Source organism: Cynara cardunculus (genome assembly GCF_001531365.2).
Source record: "Cynara cardunculus var. scolymus isolate 2C chromosome LG 12, CcrdV1, whole genome shotgun sequence".
Classification (NCBI taxonomy): domain Eukaryota; kingdom Viridiplantae; phylum Streptophyta; class Magnoliopsida; order Asterales; family Asteraceae; genus Cynara; species Cynara cardunculus.
The window spans coordinates 18747336-18757674 of NC_037539.1; the positions used below are offsets into that span (position 1 = coordinate 18747336).

Consider the following 10339-nt stretch of genomic DNA (forward strand, 5'->3'; position numbering starts at 1 on the left):
AATTTGATACTAATATCGATATATTGTTGTCAAATTTTTATGATATCGTCAAACATATATTTTATTCAAAAATAAAAACATCATCGCTTTCTCAAAATTACATAAAGTCATATTATAACATCGACTGAGATAAAAGACTAAAATGAAATATTAAAAACACGATTGTATCTTGCTGTATTGCACGAGTACGCTTCTAGTTCTCTCTAATAAGATTGGTGTTCTATGCTGTGTAATCAAATCTTGAGGTCAAGATTGTTGTTAAGGAGAGGAATGTTGTTGGATAAAATCCCATATTGTTATATCTGTTAAAGTTTGTTAGAAAGTCCAAGGCCCATGAGATTGTATTGATATAAATAGTCCATTCTGTATTCAACAATAAAATATGTTCTCTCTTTTTATTCTCTCTAATATTCTTCTCTCTCTTCTTTTTGATTTCTTTCCTTTCCTATTTTCACATTTCGGTTCTACCATAACATAATCCACATGCAACCTTTCTTCACCGAGCAAAAATGCAAGTAATTAACCCCCACCGAACCTCTATTTACAAGACCTCAACCTCCATTCTAAACCTGCAACTTTAATTAATAACCCTTATCACCTGCAACCTTAAACAAAAACATAGGTGGATTATTCAATCAAGTCATCCATTCGGATATATGTATCAGCCAAATATACGAGTGCCACCATTAATTGTCAACATTATGGGTCTTAATCAAGAACTGCCATTTTACCAAAGAACCCAAAAGTTTTTATCAACCATAGAATCCAAACCCACAAAGATGGAGGAAAATCAATCTAGGTTTTGTCTAAACCAACAAATTAACCCGAACTCCATGAATCTAAATCATAATCTGTCCTAACTTAATCAGGGTTTTGACCTCCAGGAAAGTTGGATTATCGAATATCACTAAGCCAAAGACTATTTGGTAATATGACAGAATAGTTTGTGCACTATATATAAAAGCGTATGTTATTGCAGGCTTCAACATGACAAAAAATTTCATCAACGTAAAACGGTTTCATTGATGGGGCGGATCAAGGATGGAATGGGAGCTTGTTTAATTGCAGCGCATGTATAGTGAACAATCTATGCCCACTATCCAATTAACCTTATGTAATCAATCTAAAAGTTGTAGCAATTAAGTGTCACAACTCACATCAACAACTTCGGTAGTTGAATATAATAAATGATCTTCGTGGAGCCATTACTACCTCCAGGACATATATACGTGTGTTCTGAAACCTATTCTCTATTTTTTTTCCCAGTTTAACATTACTCTATACTTATATAGATTCTGTTCCATACAAGAAAAATAAGAAAATAAGAAAATGATCGAATCACATGTGATGTCAGTATAAAATTACATTTGATTGATACGACTAATGAGGTTGTGGGCTACATCCCCCTCACATCCTTGCATTGACTCTTGGTGTATAAAACACCTTTCTATAAACTCATCTTTTTATTGGATACTTTTCAAATAGTATGGTATGAAATAGCTAATATCACATTTTATTTTAAAAACATCCTAAAAACTTGTTAGAAACGCTAAAAAGGTTTATAAACTGATTTTAACACTTTGTTGATCCAAACTCTCTCGCTGATTTGATGATGATCCTATAGTAGTGAAATACTTAGTTCTACTTTGTAGTTTCAACGATCAGATTGTATCTGAATCTGTTCAGTGATTGATGAACATCTTTTTGTAAATGTATTAGAACTTAAGTTTCCTTAAAAACAAACTCACATCAAAGAAGATTTAGCTATATCAAAGTTGTAGATAAAGATGGTCTACTCGTGATCTGAAGCGATATTTAGTGATACCGTGACTATCTACATTAAAAGTGAATCTGACCAAGATATCAACGATAGCTAAAGGATTCCTCAGTGGTTCATCTCTATAGTTAGATCAACATCTTGCGCATCAAGATTGTTTTGTCTTATCTTCTTGCACAAAAGTACATACCCCTTGCTCTACCAGATAATAGTATGGTACAAATCACTTTTTTGTCTCCAAACATGCTCACTAACTACCTGAAGCGACTCTTCATATCCGGCCAAAATTTTGCCATATCCAATGGATAAAGACATGTATTCCACTCCCCTCTTGACACGTGGATTGTACCATCTAAGGTGCATTTAATGCAATATGTATAAATAGCCGAGAAGATCCTTCTTCTCAACTACACTTTCAACACTCTTCTATCTCTTACTCTTTCTTACTTTTCTCTATGCAAGACAAGCTTAGTGATTCTCATAGATTGTTCAAATTGAAAATTTTCCTTATTTATTTCCGCAACAATCTGTAAATTCTCATATTGGTTCTTCTTAATCAGTAAACAAATTTTAAAAGTGAAAATTTATCCCCCTTCTACAAATTGTTTACTCTTGCAGAACCCCTTTAGGACCAATAACTAGTACTAGAGTAGTGTTTTTCATACCTTTCTAGTTATTCTCTATGATGGCTATAACCACAAACAACAACTATCTCGATAATGGCTCTCTTGCCAAACCACCATGATTTAACATAGATAACTTTGCTCCCTGGAAAAATCTTATGTCTCTTCTTAGAAGGTGTAGATCCTAAGATCCCTTACTACATTAGTAATGGACCATGTTATTTCTATGAGCATAGAAGCTGGTTCTGCCACTGTTACTACTATTGTCTTACCTGAAAGGCATGTAGCAAAAAGTCCATGAATGGACAAATGACAACAAAAAAAAGGTGGCTATTGACATTAAAGCTACAACCATCATCGTCGTGCCTTTTTTTGATGAGGTATATCATTCTGTTATGAACACCAAAATTTCCAAAGCCATGTGGGACACTCTTTGTGTTCAACATGAGGTACTACTGAAGTACAAAGACCCAAAACATAAATCTAGTAACACAATATGAAATGTTCATTTCTGGTAATAATGATTTTTTGTCTGAATTACACCAAAGGTTTAATTGTTTATTAATTGACTTAAGGACTTTTGGAAGAGAATATTCCAACACTGAGACTCTGATAAAGTTTCTGGAATTCTTTCCTGAATCCTCCTATGCAATGTGTCTCAAGGTCTCTAAAGATCTCCAGAACTTGTCTCTTAGTGGAAAGTTGGTGAGTTAAATAAGCAAATAGCAGAACTTAGTGTCCATATCAACCGCTGAAGCTGAATACATCGCTGCTGGTAGATGTTGTGCTCAAGTTCTATGGATGAGAAATCAACTCGGTGATTATGATCATCAGCTATCAAATATTCCTATCTACTGCAACAGTACCACTGCTATCACAATTGCTAATAATCGTGTTCTTCAGTCAAAGACCAAGCATATTGAGATCAAATATCGTTTCATCAGAGATCAAATATCATTTCATCAGAGATCATATGATGAATGGTGATATCTAACTTCACTTCATTCCCATCGAGTACCAACTTGTTGACCTTTTCACAAAAACCCTTGATGAAACAAGGTTTAATATTTTAATCACAGAACTTAGAATGTTGAATGATGAGGATTAGACCTTCAGTAAAAATTCCTCTCTTTCTTAGAGAAGCTGGAGAAGACAAGGCCAAAGAGCTGATGTCGAAGAAAAAGAAACAAGATGGTGTAGTATCAAAGTGGAACATTTCCTTAACAGGCATAAGATCACATATGTCACCATCATTGGGAGAAGAAAATATGGAATGATTTTGGTCAACAACTCTATCTTCAAAGATGATGGAGACTGGATTACTGAAGCCCAGGAGTGGCTGGAGATTCGTCAAAGCATTTAGAAGTCCAAGTCCAGGTACAAATACATTATTGAAAAGGAGCTGAACAGACTCTTCAAAAGAATATCAAAGGTAGTAGTTGTTCCTTCTTTACTACTGCGGACGAGTCGTAGAGGATGAAATGTTGATGATAATAGCCTACCTCTTAAGAACAAGCTTCAAACAAAGTTCTCACTCGATGAAGTTCTTTCCAACTACTCTCTAGATTTCTCTATGCTGAACTTAACCCTTCCTATCAAAGGTGCTCAAATTCTAGGTAATGTTGTCTTAAAACTTGAACAAGGAATCTTCTTCACAGATACGAATGAGGATCTTAGATTTAAGCGATGCTCAGAGCTTTGTATTCCACCTAACGACCATCTGATCTTTTTCCTCACTTATTGTATGTCTCAACTCTCCCCGGTCAGTCCGTTGAAAGAAAAATTCGAAGGGAGTTGTTGAAGAGAAGAGATCAAAGAGTTGAATTTCCCTACTATGTCACCTTTGATGATCTTAGCTAATAGATGCATTTTCTTATCTTATTCTTTTATTATCAGTTATAAGATTTTTTTAGTTATTGTAGTTTTAGACATTGTAATTTCTATTTCTATACTTGTAATTTCTTTTACAGTTAATGAAATTTCAAAATAGTACTTTTACTCCATATAGATACTGAAAGATCCCTCAAAACAGTAAATGAGACAATTATTTTATTAAAAGGTTTCCTTAAAGACAAACTCACATCAAAGAAGATTAAGCAATATCGAACATAAAGCTCAAGACAAAGATGGTCCACTCATGATCTGAATCGGCATTCTGTGATACCATGACTATCTACATAAAAAGTAAAATATAACCAAGATATCAACAATAGCTGAAGGAATCCTCATCGATTCATCTCTATAACTTGATTAATATCTTATGCATCAAGATTGTTTTGCAAAGAAGTACATACCCCTTGCTTCTACGAGATAGTAGTACGATACGAATCACTTTATTGTCTCGCAACGTGCTCACCAAGTTTGTCATATCTGATGGACAAGAACATGCATACTACCCTCCTTTTGACACATAGATTGTATTTTCTGAGGTGCATTTAATGTAGTGGATATAAATAGTGGAGAAAACCCTCCTTACACCTTCAACACTCTTATATCTCTTATTCTTTCTTATTTCTTTTTGTGCAAGACAAGCTTAATGATTCTCATAGATTGTTTAGATTATGACTTTTCCTTATCTATTTTCGCAATCTGTAAATTCTCATATTGGTTCTTCTTAATCAATAAACGAATTTAAGAAGTGAAAATTTGTGTTTTTATTTATCTCCCCTTGTATAAACTGTTTACTCTTATAAAACCCCTATGGGACCAAAACACTTTTAGATATGATGTTTTTTGATTTGACTCTATAAACCTAAGTCCTATAAAATATTTTATTATGACCCTTAGACGTTTTAAGTGTGTTATAAAACCATTTTTATTGCAGTGATGCATCATACTGGATTATATCGTTCAGTGGAACCTTGCCCACATTTATGGAAGTTCTATAACCCCCAAAACTCTCATCAGTAATACAACAAAATTGGATTTATAGTACACTTAAAATTTCTAAGCGTCCAAATAATATATTTTGTAGGACTTAAATTTATAGAATCATTGTCTTATTTAAAAATGTTACACCATGTATACAAGAGATTTTTAGGTGTTTTAACAAGAATTTTAGGACGCTTTTAAAATAAAGTGTCTTATTAATTATTTTATAACTTATACGATACTATTTGAAATCTTATAAACACAAACTTCCTTCTGTAAAAGGTTTTATTAAACATTTCAAAAGTGTCATATGAAATAACTAATAGTACACTTTATTTTAAAAGCGTACTAAAAAACTTATTGAAACGCCTAAAATCGTCTTACAGTATGATCCTATAAACTGAAGTATTATAAAACATGCTATTAGGACGTTTAAACATTTTAAGAGTTTAAATCTCAATTTTATTATCGTACGTGTTAGTGTACACTTACAAACAAAGGTATCATTTTGTGAGAATTGAGAAGGCAGATAAAGAATAAAAGAAAACTATTAACGGGGATACAAATTAAGGTTTATTTGGATAAAGCAGGATAAAGTTTGTATATACGATATAAATGTGTTACAATTTTAGTCGACAACAGAAGACCAATAAAATAGAACCCAGTATCTAACATCTTGAATATTCTACCATATTCTATTTACAATGGATAGAACACAATGCACACTTGACAAGAAGTGGAGAATTAGAGTTAGTTTTGGGAAACAACATTGACAAAGGATAATCAATAAGTTCAGCAAAGATAAATCACATCCATCCGAATAGTCTAGCTTCAAGGCTGAACCATGGTAATTTGATTCGAAATGAATAAAAAACAAGTGAAAGAGACATCTGGAATAGGGTGTTTGGTTCAAGGAAATGAATGAAAATCAGGATGAAAATAATAATGACAGGAATGAAAAATGAGAATGAATTTTCATTCCCTAATTTAAGGTAGAATAAAAATTTGGGTGGAATGAACCCATTATATATATATATATATATATTATATAAACCAAACAGGTTTATTTTATTTACATTCTCGTTAAATATTGTATAATGTCTCTTACCAAACACCCCTAAGAGAGATTGGGATCAATACATCAACCAAAATAAGGAACAAAAAAGGAGAGCAAGTTATTCAAGTTCATAGAGAAACTAAATTAGGGTACCCCGCGGATTGTCCATCAGCTCACCAAGGGGAATGAAAGTGACCATAGATGACCGAAAGCTGTTATTCGTTGGTGGATTTACATTTTCTAACTTGGCTATGCACTACGATTAAAAGAAAACTGGAATGCATTCGGTAACAAGTTTCCTCTTTTCTTTACACCATAAAACACTGAACTATCTCTGGAAATGCATGTGCATACTTACTTTCTCAAGTAGATCCATCACTGCCATTAGGCAAAGAGCTTTCCATAGCATGCAAGAGTCTAGAGAAAAGTGGGAGAAAACCATTCAGTAACTAGTTTTTCCTGAGTTTGCATTTGATGTCTAGACACAATCTTAGTAAACAGCTAGCCCAATGAAACATAGGATGAGAAACTAACTAATCTATACATACTAGAACGGAGCTAGGAAATCTGACTTCTCGAAAGTCCTACCATATTACTATATAGTATATCTTCTCCAAACCAAGTAATTCTTAAACTAGTCACTTTTTATCATTGAGATGCATATGGCTATACATCCCTGTATTAATAAGAGTTGCATCCTATATATATGTATGGATATATGTATGTATATATATATATATATATATATATATGATGTCTTACTCCTACATATGTAGTCATATAATTAAAACCCTTTTGCGTTCAGGTGTGAAACATGCATGACGCAATCTGCAATCATGCCTCTTCATCATGTGTATTCTTTGGACACAAGATTAGGGTTGGATCTTGGTGTAACACCACGATAAATGCAAAAATCATTCATGATCATCCAGTCTTTAGTTTTCACATAAATTTCTACTTTGATAAGTGTATGCATTCCTTCCATGGTCTTCGTGTACACTCTGATTGACTAATTTTGTCACGAACGTTGATATCTTAAGTTTTACGTTGCAATTTTGAATGCGTTTTCATAAACTTAAGACAACTGAGAATCTAACCAGGCAAAACATGGACAAAATCTGAATCTAGGGTAATTTTGTTTTAAGAAAAGGTCTAAAGTAGGGTGATCTATTTTTGTTTCATGAAGAGGGTGGGGTGGGGGAGAAATGGGTTATATATAAAAAAGTGATAACACTCTATGGAACAAAATAAATAAATCATCCTACTTTTCACCAGTTCTTTAAAAATCAGGCTAGTTTTAGAATGTATCCACAAAACAAATGCCATCTCCAATCTTCAATATATAGCTAACTGAATAAAGCCTTGCTTCCTAAATCAGCTTTATATATTTTCTTAATCTGAAGCTGCTTATACTCTTCTGATTTGATCTTCATCCTCAGGAATCTGCATTAGCCATGTGATTCAACTACCATCAGGAGCTTTTGAACCCCTAAAAGCTAAATAACTATAGTTGTCTGCCCGAGCCGTTAGCACTGCATCAGGAATGATATATCTTTTACCTTCAACCACATATCCTCGGTACCAAAATAGTGGCAGTACTAATCAATAGTCTGGTCTCGATGTACCATCTCTCAGTTCAATTCGTTTCGTCTTTCTTTCAGATTGTTGTAAACTATAATCAACTACCTCAATGCTCAATCATTTCATAATTTTGTTTCCATGTCTTTGTTTCACAGTGATAATTTTATCGTGTTGTCCCATGTGCCTTATCAAATACCATGTAACAAAGTAACGACATGTAATTGTACTCACAAAAACACTTGGATAATTGGAAACTTAAGCATGACTTTGACTTCTGCAAGAAAAGTGAGATCTGGTGTTTTTCAGCCAAAAGCGATAGCGATAACATGTCGTCGCTATGAACTGTTTATGACGATAAATTGACGTTTAGTAACAACAAAAGTCGTCGCTAACTTCTGCTTCTTGTCATCTCAAAATGATTTGAAGAAAATGAATTCTCTCAATGCCCCATTTTGATACTTTTAAAGTCTCAAGAAAACTTGAGTTGCAAAATGAAATAAAATGTAATTCCGAGACAAAAAATGAAGGTAAACAGTGTTCATCCTCATAATATCCATATAGTAATAGAAGATTGAGCAACTGTTGTACCTTAGCTACAATGTTGAAGAGTTGATTGGTAGTTTATAATAAACATGCAAGCAAGTGGCACCTGGACGGTGAGTGAATTTTTCGTGTAATTTATGCTACCATTAAACTTCGAATCTTAATACAACAGTGAAATGATCATGGCATGAATTGGTATATATGTTAGCACTGTCAAAAAAGGACTGTTGGATCACACAGGCTATAAATACCATATTAAGATATATTCACCCAGAGAGAACAAGGGAAATCTGTGTACCTTGACTGTTAAGTTTCAAGAAGAATTAACAACTGGAAGACTGTATGACGGAGAAGTAGGAATGCATTTATAACTCTTGGCAGAGACTAAAACTATCCGTATGCTGTTTCTGCTGCTGCTGTTGCTGCAAATAGTGTTTCTTGTTTTCATTTTCTCTTTTATCCCCTTGTGCCTTATATAATATTCTTGTTCTTCGTCAGAAACAAATGCATAACTAATTAAATGGAGGAAGATGGTAGTTGCATAGTGCTATTATTGTATTCATGAGAAAATTTAAGGGAAGGTGGTTACGCTTCTTAACTATATAATTGACTTGGGTTGCTAGAGCACTTTAAGTCTGCTTTATGGGCGAGGAAGTACCAACCACGTCAAGTCCTAACACTTGCATAAGATCAAACACTGGAAATGGTTTTCCAAAAAGAATTACCTGAGTGTACGAGGTTTGGCGGAGAGGTCTTTTTATGCAAGCTTCTCCTTGCCTTTGTGCGCAAAGAAACTATTTTAATGGCTTGAATCTGTGACCGAAATCTAACCAAAACTCCATGGCTAGTTGAAGCTGATACAGAAACAGCAGATAAAGCCTGAACTGTTTAGTTGTACCTTATTACAATTACTGAATACCAACCATATTAATTTGAATAATTATGATATACAGGAATTTAATACCGACTGTAACCATACAGGAAACCGCTTGGCTCCACGGATTTAAATATGGACCTACACTATAGTTAATTTTAGGGGGAAAGGGGTGGGAATCAAGTACCATTGCGTTAAAAACCTCCTTGCAGTTTCTGGTACATGAATATTGTTAGAGCAACCTTTTCACCATTAATATGTTATTCATTGAATCATCCCGTTGTTACATACAACAGATAAATTACATATATACAGATATGAAGGGATGCAACCCTTCACTCAAACGACACAACTATCCTTAATTATGACAGTTATATAACTGTGAACATATAATTGATAACTAACCGTTACAAACACCATAACTAGCTTAACCTTTAACACCCGCACTCCCAAGCTTTCTTTCATGACCTTGAAACTTCCAATTTGAAGTGCCTTTGTAAAACAATCACTAACTTGATCTTTTGTCCCACAAAACTCAATCCTTACTTCACCATTTGTCACAAGTTCTCGAATAAAATGAAATTTAATCCTTATGTGCTTGTTCTTTCCATGGAACACTGGATATTTTGACAAGATTTTTTGTAGATTTATCGTCATAAAATATAGTAGTGGTATCACCTTGTGAATGCTCCAATTCATCCAAAACTGCCCTTAACCATAGAGCTTGGCACCCAGATATTGGCAGAGACATGTATTCTGCCTCAACAGAAGATAAAGCCACCATACTTTGCTTTTTGGATTGCTAAGATATAGCTCCAGATCCTATGTTAATATAGCATGTTGTACTTCTTCCATCATCCAAATTTCCTCCAAAATCACTATCACTATCACTATAACTCATAAGCTTGAAATTCTTTGTCTGGGAATAAACAGTACCATGGTCAAGAGTACCTCTAACATACTTGAGAATTTGTTTCTCTACTTCTTAGTGACTTGTTTTAGGAGATTCCATA

General features: G+C 33.8%; 1 long non-coding RNA gene across 1 annotated transcript in view; it reads right to left on the reverse strand.

Annotated features, from left to right (window-relative positions):
• Window positions 1–9333, reverse strand: part of LOC112523318 — a 17537-nt gene extending 8204 nt beyond the window's left edge. Inside the window, exons 1-2 of the long non-coding RNA XR_003070255.1 lie at window positions 9178–9333; window positions 8751–8874 (exon numbers count right to left, since the gene is read on the reverse strand). This is a non-coding gene — a long non-coding RNA (uncharacterized LOC112523318). The remainder of the gene's footprint in view (window positions 1–8750; window positions 8875–9177) is intronic.
• Window positions 9334–10339: the final 1006 nt, after the last annotated feature.